General features: G+C 52.3%; 1 long non-coding RNA gene across 1 annotated transcript; it reads right to left on the reverse strand.

Moving 5' to 3' along the window:
* Nucleotides 1–4,067: 4,067 nt before the first annotated feature.
* LOC136328852 (uncharacterized) lies at nt 4,068–5,979 on the reverse strand. The gene is made up of 5 exons (XR_010730103.1): nt 5,907–5,979; nt 5,380–5,448; nt 5,036–5,068; nt 4,569–4,690; nt 4,068–4,374 (listed from the first exon to the last, which is right to left on the reverse strand). It is a non-coding gene; the product is annotated as an uncharacterized lncRNA (long non-coding RNA).
* Between the last annotated feature and the right edge of the window lie 7,768 nt (nt 5,980–13,747).

A 13,747-nucleotide genomic window follows, 5' to 3' on the forward strand; every position in this document is an offset into this window, starting at 1 on the left:
GGCAAGTACAACTAATTGTAGTTTCCTGGGCAATGTAGATGGCACTTAGAAGAGACCCCTTTTGGTGCATTAGACTACATACAGGTAAGGTGGCCCATTTAGAGCTTGGAATTAGCCTGACCCATGGTGGAGCAGTGGATAAAGCATTGACCTGGAATGCTGGCGTCACCGGTTCAAAACCCTGGGCTTCCCAGTCAGGGCACATACGAGAAGCAACAACTACTATGAGTTGATGCTTCTTGCTCCCTGTCCCCTCTTTTCTCTCTCTAAAATCAATAAATAAAAAAAAAAAATAGATTTGGAATTAAACAGAGGCGGCACTGCACTTATATAACTGAGCGTCAGTTACATAGGAATGCATGCTGACTAGTTTGCTGCAGGAAGAGGTCACAACAGAACAGCAGCAATAAAGTAAGAACATGCAGCACAATGAAAGATGATGTCATGGCAAGGGGTCCAGAGAGGCCAGGGGCCGGGTCCATTGTCCTCCATTGTGTAAAGAATGAGACTGGGCACACTTCCTCTCCTGGATCAGGAGCCACCTAGAATGCTTTGGAACCAGAGCCCAAAATGAGGGCTCAGCTGAGGATGCTTATACTTGCAGGTCATCTGCATATCCCCAAAGCAGCCTCAACCATCACTAGATCCCACAGACCTTTACATCATCCCATAGACTAGAACATGGCCTCATCATATGTCTCTATCTCTGCTTTACCTTTTGTCAGAGCAACCGGCATGGACTTCACGTTCTATATGTGCTGGCTGTTTTTTTGCTTTGTTTTGATTTTTCTTTTGTTTTTAGAGAGAGAGATAGGGACAGAAAGACAGGAAAGGAGAAAGATGAGAAACATCAACTTGTAGTTGCGGCACTTTAGTTATTCATTGATTGCCTTGTCATACATGCTTTGACTGGGGGGCTCCAGCTGAGCCAGTGACCCCCTCAAGCCAGCAACCTTTGGGCTCAAGCCAGTGACCATGGTGTCATGTCTGTGATCCCACGCTCAAACCGGCGACGCTGCACTAGAGCCTGATTAGCCTGAGCTCAAGACGGCGAATTCAGGGTTTTGAACATGGGTCCCTCAGTGTCCCAGGTCACCACTCAAAATGGTGAGCTGTGCTCAAACCAGATGAACCCACGCTCAAGCTGGCAACCTTGGAGTCTAGAACCTGGGTCCTCCGCGTCCCAGTCTAATGCTCTATCCACTGCACCACCACCTGGTCAGGTTTTGTTTGTTTGTTTGTTTTTTAATACAATTTCCATTTTGAGAACTTTTCTTTAGTCCTTAAGGACTTAGCCCTTTATATGGACTTTACTAGAGGTCATGGGGCAGCACCCACAGGTCTAAATCGGGGTGAGGGTGTTCGGTCTTTCTGGCTTCAGGAGAACCATTCCTGACTACCTTGCAGTGAATGGTACAACCCACATAGTAATGTGGTTTCATGTACAGCTTGAGAAGCACACAAGCATTGAAGACAGTCGCCTTGGAAATGCCCCTAACAGCTGCAGCCTGTCGGGAGCCGATCAACAACTGCTGGCTGACAAGGTCACAGCAGGAGAAGATCAAAAACTGCTGATTGACAAAGTCACAGCAGAGAAGACCAATGGCTGCGGGGTGACAAAGTCACCACAAAGGATAGGCACAACGATACTTCCCCCTTTGACTTTTTTAATTAATCTGGCCTTATATCCCCCCTTTTCTGGGTGTGTGCTATTATTTGTGGCACAGGGATAATAGTACCGTGCTTTCCCTGTAGATTCATAGTGATTTCTTTGGAAATGAGACAGAGGGTGTGAGTTCCACAGAAAAGCCTGCAAGCCCCTTGAACTGGGCTCATAGACATAAGAGGCTGGCTATGATATCCCTCGTAAAGGGTTAAGTTTGTAGGAGAATTCCTTCTTAATCATGTTAAAAAGAATAGATTGTGACTTGTGAATGGTTAGGAGGCAGTGGCTGTGCACAGAGCACCCTTCACTTAACATTTTTCCTCCCTAGCCTTTTCATGTGATAAGTAGAGAAACATTCCTTTCTTCTTTGATCTGCAAATAGTGGTATATTCTAAGAAGAATAGAGTCAGAACTTAACTAGTGTTTAAATATAATAAATAAGTAATATTTGATTAGACAATAGTATCTTAGGTAAGGTATAGTAGGATGGCCCATTGTGTGGCCTAGGATGAGAGCGTAGTCAGCAAGAAAAGAATGTTTTACTAAGAGAATTGTCTTTTGACTAAAGGCAATTGCTAGGCTTTCTCAATGAGATGTTCTCATGAGATTTAAAAATGTAGGGAAATCCATGGAATGTCTTGTGTTGCTGCTGGGCTATCTTGCAAGTGCACTCTGCATATCTTTGGGTGAAAGCTATTCTTAATGTTATGTTAATTTCTTTAGAGGCAAGCCTTTCAGAATCTTGTGAGAAAAAGTAGGACACTGCATAAACTCAAGGCCATCTACCTGAGCAAGCGGTGGTCCATTGTTAGTCGTCTGCTAAATCTCTCTCTGCCCCTTAACTTACAACAGACTAATACTTTAAAAGCTTTTTACTGATGTTGTTATTGCTATTCAAGTTATTTTGAATGATTTGCTACCTGATTTGTGACTCATAGATGTAAATTAACTGTTATCCGGAAACATGCAAACATAGTGAAAACAAAAATAATAATTAACACCATGTGATTGTAACTCGGTGTGCGTGTATAAAAAGGGAGCTATACTAGCATTTGGCAGAGATGCCTGGCAGTAAATGCTAACCAGAGAATAAAGAGAAAGAAAAGAATTCGGCTCTCTCACTCCGTTTTCGCCGAGGCCGTCTCCTCCTGTGGGACCCCTGGATGCCCCCCTGGGGCTGGACCCCGGCAGCAGCCTCTACTATGTTTTGAATGAAGAACTTCTTAATGGCCTTGTCCTTAAGCTGGTGCAAAGAATAGGTTGCACGTGGCCACAGCCTTTTTTGGCATGACGGTTGTTCCTTCTTTCCTTGGTCATCTTGGAAGTGGGGACCCGAGGGAGCTAGTTCTACCATTACTATCTTTATAGTTTCTCATCATTTAAACAAGCATTAAAGGTATTCCTACTCTTTCTGTGGAAATGTATGCATACCCAACAAAAGTATGGTATTTATTGTGCTACTCTTAATATTTTGAAGATTCTTAGTTTAATAAACTTTTACCTAAAAGCTAAGAGTTTCCATGAGGACAGATTTTGTAACCAAGCATGTTTTCCATGAGGATAAAGTTAATGAAAATGCAAAGGCCGTCAATGAGGTCATTTTAAGAATCATTCCCAACATATGACTACCTAGATGGTTTGACTGTTGGTGGTAGACACACAATGCAATACACAATTCATGTACTATAGAAATGTACTCTTGAAACCTCTAGGGGCCTGTTAACCAATTCCACCCCAATAAACTCAATTTCAAAAAATTCCTTCGTTTTCTTTCTGTTCATGTCTGTGATGTTTTTGACATAGGCAGTCTTAAATCCTTTTAACTAAAATGGAACGTTTTCCTTTTCTTTTCTTTTTCTTTTTTTTTTTTTTTTTTTTTTTTGTATTTTTCTAAACTGAGAAGCGGGGAAGCAGAAAGACTCCCGCATGAGCCCAAACAGGATCCACCTAGCATGCCCACCAGGGGGCGATGCTCTGCCCATCTGGAGCGTTACTCTGCTGCAACCAGAGCCATTCTAGCACCTGAGGCCAATTTTGCTCCAACAGAGCTTTGGTTGCGGGAGGGGAAGAGAGAGACAGAGAGAAAGGAGAGAGAGGGTAGAGAAGCAGATGGGCGCTTCTCCTGTGTGCCCTGGCCCAGAATCGAACCCCAGACTTCCACATGCAGGGCCAACACTCTACCACTGAGGCAACTGGCCAGGGCCATTTTTCCTTTTTAATGTCTCCTATTGTTTTTTACAGAGAGACATATATCTTGAGGTTTGATATTCACTGATATTTTTCAGTTTTTTATGGTTATGTTGTTTTACTGGAAAGACTGGTGAAATTCAAATAAGTTCTATAGTTTGTTTAATAGTATTGTCCTAGGGTTAATTTATTGGTTCAATGACTATGTTATCACTCTCAGTGATATTACAATAAACGTCTGGGGTAAAAAGGTACATGGGAGCATTCTATATTAATTTGCCATGCTCTTTTCTATGTAAAAAATTACTGGTAAATAAATACTTCAAATATCTAAAATGTAAATATAAAATAAAAATAAATAGATAAGTTTAAAGAAAAAAGAATCATTTGCAATTGTGCTTTCAATCTTCTGATGACTTCTTTTCTTCTCAGAATGAAGCTCAAAGCCCTTTAGAGTTCTTGGCCTGGAGTGTTCTGCTGCCGGCTAGGACCGAGGCTCCAGCTGGCAGGACAGGATGTAACTACAGGACAGAATGACACCTGTGACCACCCACCCAGGAGGCACAGCTCAGGTGCCCCTCCCAGTGGCAGGTGTCCCAGGACTTGCTTCACAACAAGGTGTGGGGCTGGCAAGGGAGCCATGGACTCAGGTTTTCGAGACTGGTCAGCACGGGGAGTCCACCCCTGCTCACGCCCACCTCCTGCTGGGCCTCACCTCTCAGTCTCACTGAGCTGCTCCTGGGCTTGGAACCAGACCCCGAATTGCTCCTTGGGCTCGAATTTGTATTTTTCAGCCGCCTCCTGCCGCAGAACTATCTCCTCCAGGACATTCTGTTCCTGGGGTGGGAGGGAACGAGAGAGGATACAGATATGGCCTGAGTGAGGGTGGGGTATGGGGGAGGGGATTTATCCTGGGACTTGGCACACATGGGCACCCTCCTATCCCCCTAGTTCCATCCAAGCCCTACCTGTGCTCAGAGATGAGCATCCTCAGCACTTCCTCCAGGAAATTATCCTGATGTTGTCCCCTCCCATTTGCCACCAGTTTGAGGGGCCTCCCACTCTGTTACCCAACTCTCCCAATAAGTGTAAGAGGCTGGGGATGGAGCCCAGGAGAGTACTGGCCAGGGGGTCTCTGACTTCCCTCCCCTCCCTGCCTGCAGGAAGGGCCCCAGCTCTCACCTCCTTCTCTATTTCCAAGCTGACGTGAGTCCCCTGGAAGACAGACGAAGACAGACGGCCAAATTCCATCAGCAGGAGCGCCCTGGTCATGACTAGCCCCCATGCCCACCCCTTCTTGTGTTGCACTCCCACCAGGTTCCAGGAGGGGGCGGGAATACAGAAAGACAGGACCTGGACCCAGGCCAGGCTCTGGGCTCCAGAGGGTGTGGGACATAAACCCTTATAATGGACACAACACCGCAGCACCCAGGGCGGCTGTGCTGGGAACTCAGGGCTCAGTATAGGGGCTATCTCTCCCCAAATGCCCATCCTGGTCACCCCAGCCCAGGCCCCAGGTCACCAACCTTCACACAATCCATGGCAGTGCCCAGCTTATCCAGGTCAGACAAAAACGTGCCAAGGAAGGGGACACACTAGGCCAAATAAGTGAGGGTGGGATGAGCCCCTGCTCCAGTTGCCCCCGCAGACCTTCCCTGAAAGCCTCCCCCCCTCAGCCTCCTGGCCCACCCCTGGGTTCCCACATGGAGCAGCCCAGGACCCTCCACCCTGCCCTCAATTGTCCCTGCCCTCACTCTCCAAGAACTCCACAGAATCACCTCCCAGGGCCTACTCTATGCAAATCACAGGGTCTGTGGTCCTGGGCCCAGCCCCACCTCCTTATCCATCCTGCCCCAGGCCTTCCAGGCCCTCCTCTTGGTCACTTCCAATAAAGGGCTTTGGGTTCTGTGGGAACAGGAGGTGGGCCTGCAGGAGGGAGGAGCCTCCAGCTGGGAGCCCTACCCACCCCCCACCCCCCCCACCCCCCACCCCCCCACCCCCACCCCCCCCCCCACCCCCCCCCCGGCCCGCGCAGGCAGACAGGCTCGCTCACCTTTTTTGGCAGCTTCCTCTGAGCTCCCCTGAGTCTCAGGATCAGAGTGGCAAGCCTGGAGGGCTGCTCCTGCTAGGGTCCAGGACAGGGTCACTGAGGCTGTACTCCCCTCACCCCATTTCCCACCACCAGCCCTGACCTCAGACCCCGGACATCTGACCCAGCCAGCTGACACCAGTGCCACTCTGACTCCAGCATGCACTCATACTGAAACACTCCCAGCTCCAACACTCACTCGGCCTGGGACCCTAGGCCTGGGCCCTGGCCTCCCCAACCCGTTTCCTCCTCTGGAAAGTGAGAGGCCGCCACCTAGCTCACAGGTTCTCATGAGAACTCAGTGTCCCATTACTGTCATCATTGTCCTCGCCCTCACTGTCCACGTGGAACAGAGAAGAAAGCCCTGCAGTCTTTTCCTCCCTGAACCTCATGATCACTCTGTGAGGTCAGCAGCATAGGATGGTCATTCCTCCATTTCCCACAGGAGGAGACAGAAGCCATCAAGGGACAGTGACTGGCGCAGGGCCCGCAGAGGAGAGGCCACCGGCCCCTTCCAGCCAGAGGGGCAGAGGCTCAGTCCCATGTGACCTCACCTCACTCCCAGCCCCACCGACCAGAGCCTTGTCCTCTGGGCTCTCTGGTTGTGGCCAGGCGCCCATCTGGGCCAAACCGTGGATGGACAGATGTCTTAGGAGTCTGACTGAGCATCTGCTGCTCACCCTACCCCACTGGGGTCTCTGCCCACCAGTTTGGACCCCGGGCCATGCCAAGCCTTCACCTCCCCAAGGAATGCCTCAGGACCTTCCCCTGCCCAGCAGTCTTTCTTCACCCACTCAGGGACGGGACCCCCAAGGTGCCCCATCTGACTGTCCGGGTGGGAGGTGACAGGATCCTTGGCCTCCATGTTGATGTGAAGCTTCTGAGGTCTGTTCAGGGAGGACCTACTAACAATGCATATTCCCTGGATACCTCTCAGAAGCCACCTGGGGCGTGTTATTGCCCACTGGGCCAGGTGAGAATTCTGACTGGGACTGACGCAGAGAGGGCAAGAAGGGCAGTGGGAAGTCACAGGCCGCACACTCTCTGTCTCTGGGCCAGCAACTGGGGCCTGAGGCCAAGCAGTCTTTTTGTTCACCTGGCCCGCGGGAATCCCCTACAGTGCCCAACCCTGGGCAAGCAGGGGGCCCAGCCCTTGGAGGTGTGGTGAAGACAGAAGGAGCCACAGGGGCCTGGCTTCCTGAGGACAGGCTGGCTGCTTTAGGGAAGAAAAGTACCCCGCCCACCCCACCCACCCAGCAGCCTGGAAAAAGCTAAGTGCCAGTGGGAGGGCCCAGCTTGGGAGCCAGAGACCCACTCAGCCTGCCGGCTGTGCTCCCCGACCTGGGACAGCTCAGCCACCACCGCTTCACGCCATGACCAGGGCCTCCTGCCCGTCGAACTGCCTCCCACCTGCCCACAGACCAAACAGATCCCTCTACCTGTTAATCGGGACAGACAGAGTGAAAATTCTCAGAGAATCCTCAAGTAACAAACTATCAAAGCCACATCCTGCAAGTCCCCCGTCCCTCCCACCCTCCTCTCTTTCCAGACCTCCAGCCTCTGCTCTACCTCTATGAGCAGTCCCCTGATCCCTGAGCGGTCTTCTTCCTTACACAGCTTTTGCATTGTATAGCTGTTCCTCCTGGGGGGGGGGGGGGGGTTGAGGGAAAGACAGTTTAGGAATACTGCGGGAAGGCAGTGTTTAAGGGTAAATTCCTTTTGGCAGTCTAATGTTTCAAACCGCAGAGGTGAGGGTTTTCACTGGGTTCCTCTGAGAGGAATGTCTCCGTGGGACTGGGCGGGCTCTGATGTTGGACACCTGGGCCTCCATTCCCATCTGATGGGGAAGCTCTGTTTTGACCAGTTTGGGGTTCACTGGGCACAGGGTTCTGATGCTATAGACACTTGAAGATCTTCAGTTTGGCTCAGTGCAGTCTCCGACATTTTAGGAAACTGATTTCTGCAGCAGAACTGGAACTCTGAGGTCCCAGGGAGGCTGAGCGACCCCGCCCACCACCCAGTCCTTGTCCCCAGAGCTGGCTGCTCCCCAGTAGGTGTCAGCTGTTGCGGGGACACTGGGAGATATATGGGGGTTCCTCACCCCCATCCTCCTATGGGGAGAGGCCTACTCACCTGGAAACCTTCTTCCACGTCTTCTGTAGACGATGGACGGACGTGCTCCGCAGAGCTGAGAGAATGGCGTGGAGGGAGGAGAAGTTCCTGAGGGCTCTGCACTCCTGGGGGAGGGGAGATAAGCTGGGAGGGAGCTCTTGCATCCGTCCCCCCTCAGTTGACACACCGCCTGCTGGGTGGACGGATGCTCAGGGTGGGCTCATTTCAGACCCAAAGACCAACACTCACAGACAGGAGGATTTTAGCTCAACCAAAGGGCAAAGCCAGTAGGAACTGAAATTCCCACGAATGGGACCTGTGGGTCAAGGTCAGCATGCTCCTGGCAGAAAGGACCGGGCGCTCAGAGCTCAGACTTCAGCCCTGGGCACTGGGGAAGCAGCAGCGGCGTTGCTCAAGGCTCCAGATGGGGTCTCCGCTGGGCCGCCCACCACATACCTTGGCCACCTTAATCCAGTGCTCCACCACTTTGGCCCTGTCCCGGGCCTTCATGCTTGGGTCCCCAAGGCAGGTGGTGATCACACAGGTGACCACACAATTAAAATGTTTAACAGTGGCGCACACAGTGGATGTCAGGTGCTCCTTGCCAGGCTTGTTCCTCTGGGACCACATAGATGCCCGGCACTGGTGGGGCACTACCTTCTTGAACAGCTCCTGGGGAGAAAGGGGAGTGTCACCCAACCCTGCCACACCCCAGCTCACTGTCCCCAGTCCCCTGCAGGGGCCACTGGTCAACACTGAAGCTCAGGAAGCTGAGGAAGAGGCCTGAGCCTTGGAGTGCCTGGGATTTATTTTCTGTTCACCAAGGGCACCAGCACTGTGTGACCCAGGTCACAAGACAGGTTGGAAAGAAACAGGAGTGTCTTCCCCCAGCCCATCTTCACTAGCTCCAAGCTCCAGGATGCAGCTTCAGTCTGCTCATCCTAAGGGCCCACCCTCCAGCATCCTGATGGCTCCTCTGGTCTGAATCCCCAGTCAGTTCACACTCCCCTGTGGTGGCTACAACCACAGGCTTTGTGTGTCTCCCTTGTAGTTAAGTGTGGTACAAATCAGGTGCCTAATAAGTGCCGAGGCTGTTGAGCCTCCTGGCAGATGGCTGGGAGACCCATGGACCTGGCTGCACACAGTGAGCTCCCCTCCCCACCCAGCAGAACAGGACCCACCCCCAGCTTCCTGTCTGATCTGCCTCCTCTCATCTGCTCAGCCCCTCTGCACCCATGGATCCTGTGAATGTCCACTTCCACTGTCCGCAGGTGGACAGCTGAGGCGTGGGGGTGGAGAAAGTTGCCCAGGACCCATGGGTGGTGAGTGGTGGAGCTGCGATTTGTTTCCAGATCGTAGGAGACTGGAGCAGGACAAGGTGGCTCGGCAGCAGACTGCAGAGGGAGGCCTGTCCCGCCCCACCCTGAGAGCCCAGGTGCTCACCACGTCCATCGCTGTCAGTTGCTCTGCCACCAGTCTTGGAGGAAAGGTCAGGATGTCACACTTCTCCTCCCTTAGCTGCTCAGTGGTCACAGCACAGCGGTCTTCTGGTGCTGGGGATGGAGCTGGCTCTATTGTTAGAACTGGGATCAGAGCTTCTGGTCCCGAAGGCCCCAGCTGGAGAGCTGGCCCGGGGGCTGAAGATGAGGTCAGTGCGTGCTCCAGATCTGGAGGGGGTGGTAGAGGTGACACTGGCTTCAGCCCTAGCACAGCTGGACCAGGCTCTAGCCTTGGAGCGGGCCCTTCCTCTGGCTCTGTGTTCTGGAACTCTGGAGGTGATTCTGGAGCAGGGTAAAGAGACAGGTTCATACACACACTTGACTTTCCCGTGCTTTTCTAGAGACAGGAAAGATGCCCTTACCTTTAGGGGAGCTCGCCCATGAGCCCGCCACATTGCCCTCCTCCACCCCACCCCACCATCTTCCCAGACTGCAGTCCCCTCACCTTCCAGCTCTGCCTTCGAGGGCTCTAGATGTTCCAGCTCTATGCAAAGAATTCGGACATGGCCCTCACGCTGTGAGACAGGGCAGATGACCTCCACGAAGGCCTGCTTCACCTGGAACCAGGGTGCAAGCAGGGGCTGGCCAAAATGTTGTAGCTGGTCCGGCCAGGTTCCCATCACAGAAGCAATGGCCCTGGGGGGAGGCAGGTGGGCAGCAGAGTCAGATACCTGGTCTGTCCTTCCACACTGCTCTCCCATGCACCCTTCCTTGGAACCGGGCCCTTCTGTAAGCCTGTGGCGGCCTCTCCAGGGGACAGCCCAGTGCCACCCCAACCCTGTGGCTGTCCTGGGAGCAGCAGGCCTACTGATCCCACAGGTTTAACACAGAATCTGTGTGAGTAGTCTCTTTCTCCCACTGCCAGTTCTGAAGGTCCAGTACACTGCCCACCCCAGCCCTCTCTGCATGTGGGCATCGGGACTGAGGATTGAGACAGCTGTGAGCAGGCTGCTCACCTCAGTTCTGTTCTGAGCCTGGCGAGGGTGGTCAGGTGATGGATGTGGAGGAACTGGCAGAGCGGGATGGGTCTGTGGTGGGCATGGGACTTTAGGGGACAACTCATCCTAGCCTCCCCTCTGGTTCTGGGGGCCTTGGCCTCATTCACAATTCCCTTTGACCCTTGTCTTCCTGGAGTGGCAGCTACCAGATCTCAGTCCTCCCTTGGGAATCAGCAGGTGTGTAAGATCACCGTTCTGCCAGGCACTCCCCCCTCCCAGTCCTCGCTCTGTTGTCACAGGAGGCCTCCTTCTGGACCCAAAGACCACTCACTTTTTCATTTGGTCCTGTGGTATGTCACCCCGGTCATTATAAGGAGGTATGCCTCCAGATGTATAGAAGAGCCTCATGGCATCAGATCTGAAGGATGGTGGACAGGACCTGCGAATGACGTCTATTGTGACTGTCCGACTCACTGACTAGCACTGAGGCCCAGGGATTGTGTCTGCTTATTCACTGAGTTGTGCTAAGTGTCGACCAAAGTGCCTGGTGATAGTAAGAGCTTACCACACATTGCCGAGGAAGTGAACTCCAGCCAGGGCCCTCCCAGGTATCTGAGTGGCCCGGGGCCCTTGCGATCCCCAGAGATCCTTAATCTGGCTACACCAAGGACCAGGACAAGACCGGCTAGGTGAAGTGTCGAACTGCTTAACAGGTTGTTTCCCATGGACTTTTCCAAACTCAGATGCCACAGGCCACTGACGGGTGAGACAGGTGACTGTTCTCAGGGGAGAGAAAGAACGGCCACAGAACCACAGCACGTCCAGCAGCCCTCTCTGCGGAGCCAGACAGCAGGTAGCACCTGCCATGGCTTGTCCCCACAGTGGCCCCTACAGGAACCCTATGAGGTTCGTCCTCTACCACCCCACTTTTCAGAGGAGCACACTGAAACTCAGACACATGTGGTGACATTTTCAAGACACAGAGCTAGCAGTGGGCAGAGTCACCACTGTGCCAAAGAAGGGGGCGTGTGCTCACCTAGTAAACAGCTGGTCCAAGAACTGCTGGGCTCTGGAGAAGGCCGGGTGGATGGACATGAAGGTGGAGATGTGGAAGATGTCTCCCCCTGGGTAAGCTGGTACGGATGCCACCACCATCTCCACAGTGCCCTCCTGGAGGGCCCGCATCCTGCAGCACTCACGTAGGTTAAGAGTTAATTCTTCTTCTGCACACTGGGGGGGGGGGGGCGAGGAGGGACATCCAGTCAGTGGCATCCCTATGAATCACCAGCAGGACTGAGGCTGGAGCTCACCCAGTAACTCCCAGGCCTTGGGGTCATTTGTAAGAGGAGAGACAGGAATGCCCACATGGAACAAGGTTCTGGGTTTTAAAAGTACCATTTAAGTTTGGTGTTACCTTCTAGGCACCTTTTCAGCCGAGAAACATCAGACCTCCTTGTATTGATAGTATGTATGGAAAACATTGTCCCCACAAGTCCTCAATAGACATCTCCATTATGGAGATGAGAACACAGAGGCTTAGGGATGTAGAAAGTCTGCTCAGGGTCATGCAGGTCAGAACTGAGGGCTGTCCTGCAGGATGTTCCCTCTCAGCTACCTGAGACTTATCTCTGCTGACACGGATAGAAAGGGTGTGGGGAACCTTGTCCCGCCCTAGTTTAGAGAGCGTGTACAGGAAAGACACAGCCTATGAAAACCACTGCCTCCAGAAAAGACATTTACTTCTCCTCCTTTTACACTAAAAGGTATCCTGAGACCCTCATCATCGAGATCCCAGATTCCACAAAGAAGCAAATGCCTGGCGAGTCCAGACTGGAGAAAGCCGATGACCAGACAGGAATCAGAGCCCGTGACTCAGGAAGGAGAAAACCCAGGTGGTGGCTGAGAAGCAGAGGTGCCTCAAAGTACCCACGAGGCAATTGCAAATCAAGTGACACTGTGATTGCCTCGGATAGCTTGACGTCAGACAGGTGAACGTGGAAAAGGAGGGGAAATCCCTAGGCAAGGCTGGGAGCAAGGCAGCAGCCGTCATCAGCAACTGCCGTTGGCAATGTCATTGCTAGCGCCTTTTTGATTTGGCAGCTGTCTGCAGCTGTAAAAATTTTACATGTCATGTCCTTCCAAGAGCAGTTCCAAACCTGGGCAGATATCTCCAGCTGGGGACAGTATATATTTTGAGCTGAATTGTGTCACCCAAATTCCAAGACGTTGTAACCCCTCGAATTTCAGACCATGACTGTATTTGGATTTACAGTCTTTGAGGAAGTAATTAAGTTTAAGTGAGTTCACTTGGGTGGGTCCTAATCCAATACGACTGGTGTCTTTTGAAGAGGAGGGGCAGTCCATGTGACACAGAGAGAGAAGATGGCCATCTACAAGCCAAGGAGAGACCCCTCAGGAGAAACAGCCCTGCCGACACCCTCATCTGAACTTCCAGTCTCCAGAATGGTGAGAACAAGAATGTCTGGTGTTTACGCCACCTGATGGGGCCCTGTGCTATGGCAGCCTGAGCAAACTCACACAGGCCATTAGGACACACTGAAGTATTTCCGGCAGCACTGCTGAAATGGCACCTCAGCTGAACTATGTCAAGGTCCGGTGGCTTTGAGAGGCTGTGATAAACATCCTTTCTTATGGAATATTATGAACACAAGTGAAGCCACAGCTCCTGACCTTGCAGGGCCCCGTGATGTGTTCTGAGAAACAGAGAGAATAGCTTATCTCGTTCGCACCCTTTATATGTGTGCTGATGTGTAGACTGGGCGAAAGTCTGCAAGGACCGTGGAGCTTACTGCCCCACAGGATACCTGGGGCAGGTAGTGAGAACAACAAAACAGCAAAATGCAGGTGTGCTCGTGTTCTACGGTGAAGTGAAACAACATCCTTTTTTCCTCTAACGTTCCCACAACATGTGAGAGTGTCTTCCTACTCTCCCATGTTGTTGGTGGGAGAAGGGGAGTCCCAGATTCCTTTGTGCATGGGGCAATGGGAAAGCCCTGGGGGTCCCCAGGGAAGTCCTCACATTTGAGTCTGGGGTCCTCCCTGGTTATCTTGGGGTTCTGGTGTGGAGACCCCCTGAGCCTGCTCTCACCTCAGACCAGTACCGGTTGGTATTGGGGGCCTGGCGCTTCTGCACCTGGTACCAGGAGTTGGCATAGGTGAACCCATCAGTCAGCTCCTCCACACTCTCCTCCTCGGTTGAGCTCTACAAAGACAGAGCCCGGTTCCGGGCCAGGAG

Source organism: Saccopteryx bilineata, chromosome 3 (genome assembly GCF_036850765.1).
Source record: "Saccopteryx bilineata isolate mSacBil1 chromosome 3, mSacBil1_pri_phased_curated, whole genome shotgun sequence".
NCBI classification, from domain to species: Eukaryota; Metazoa; Chordata; class Mammalia; order Chiroptera; family Emballonuridae; genus Saccopteryx; species Saccopteryx bilineata.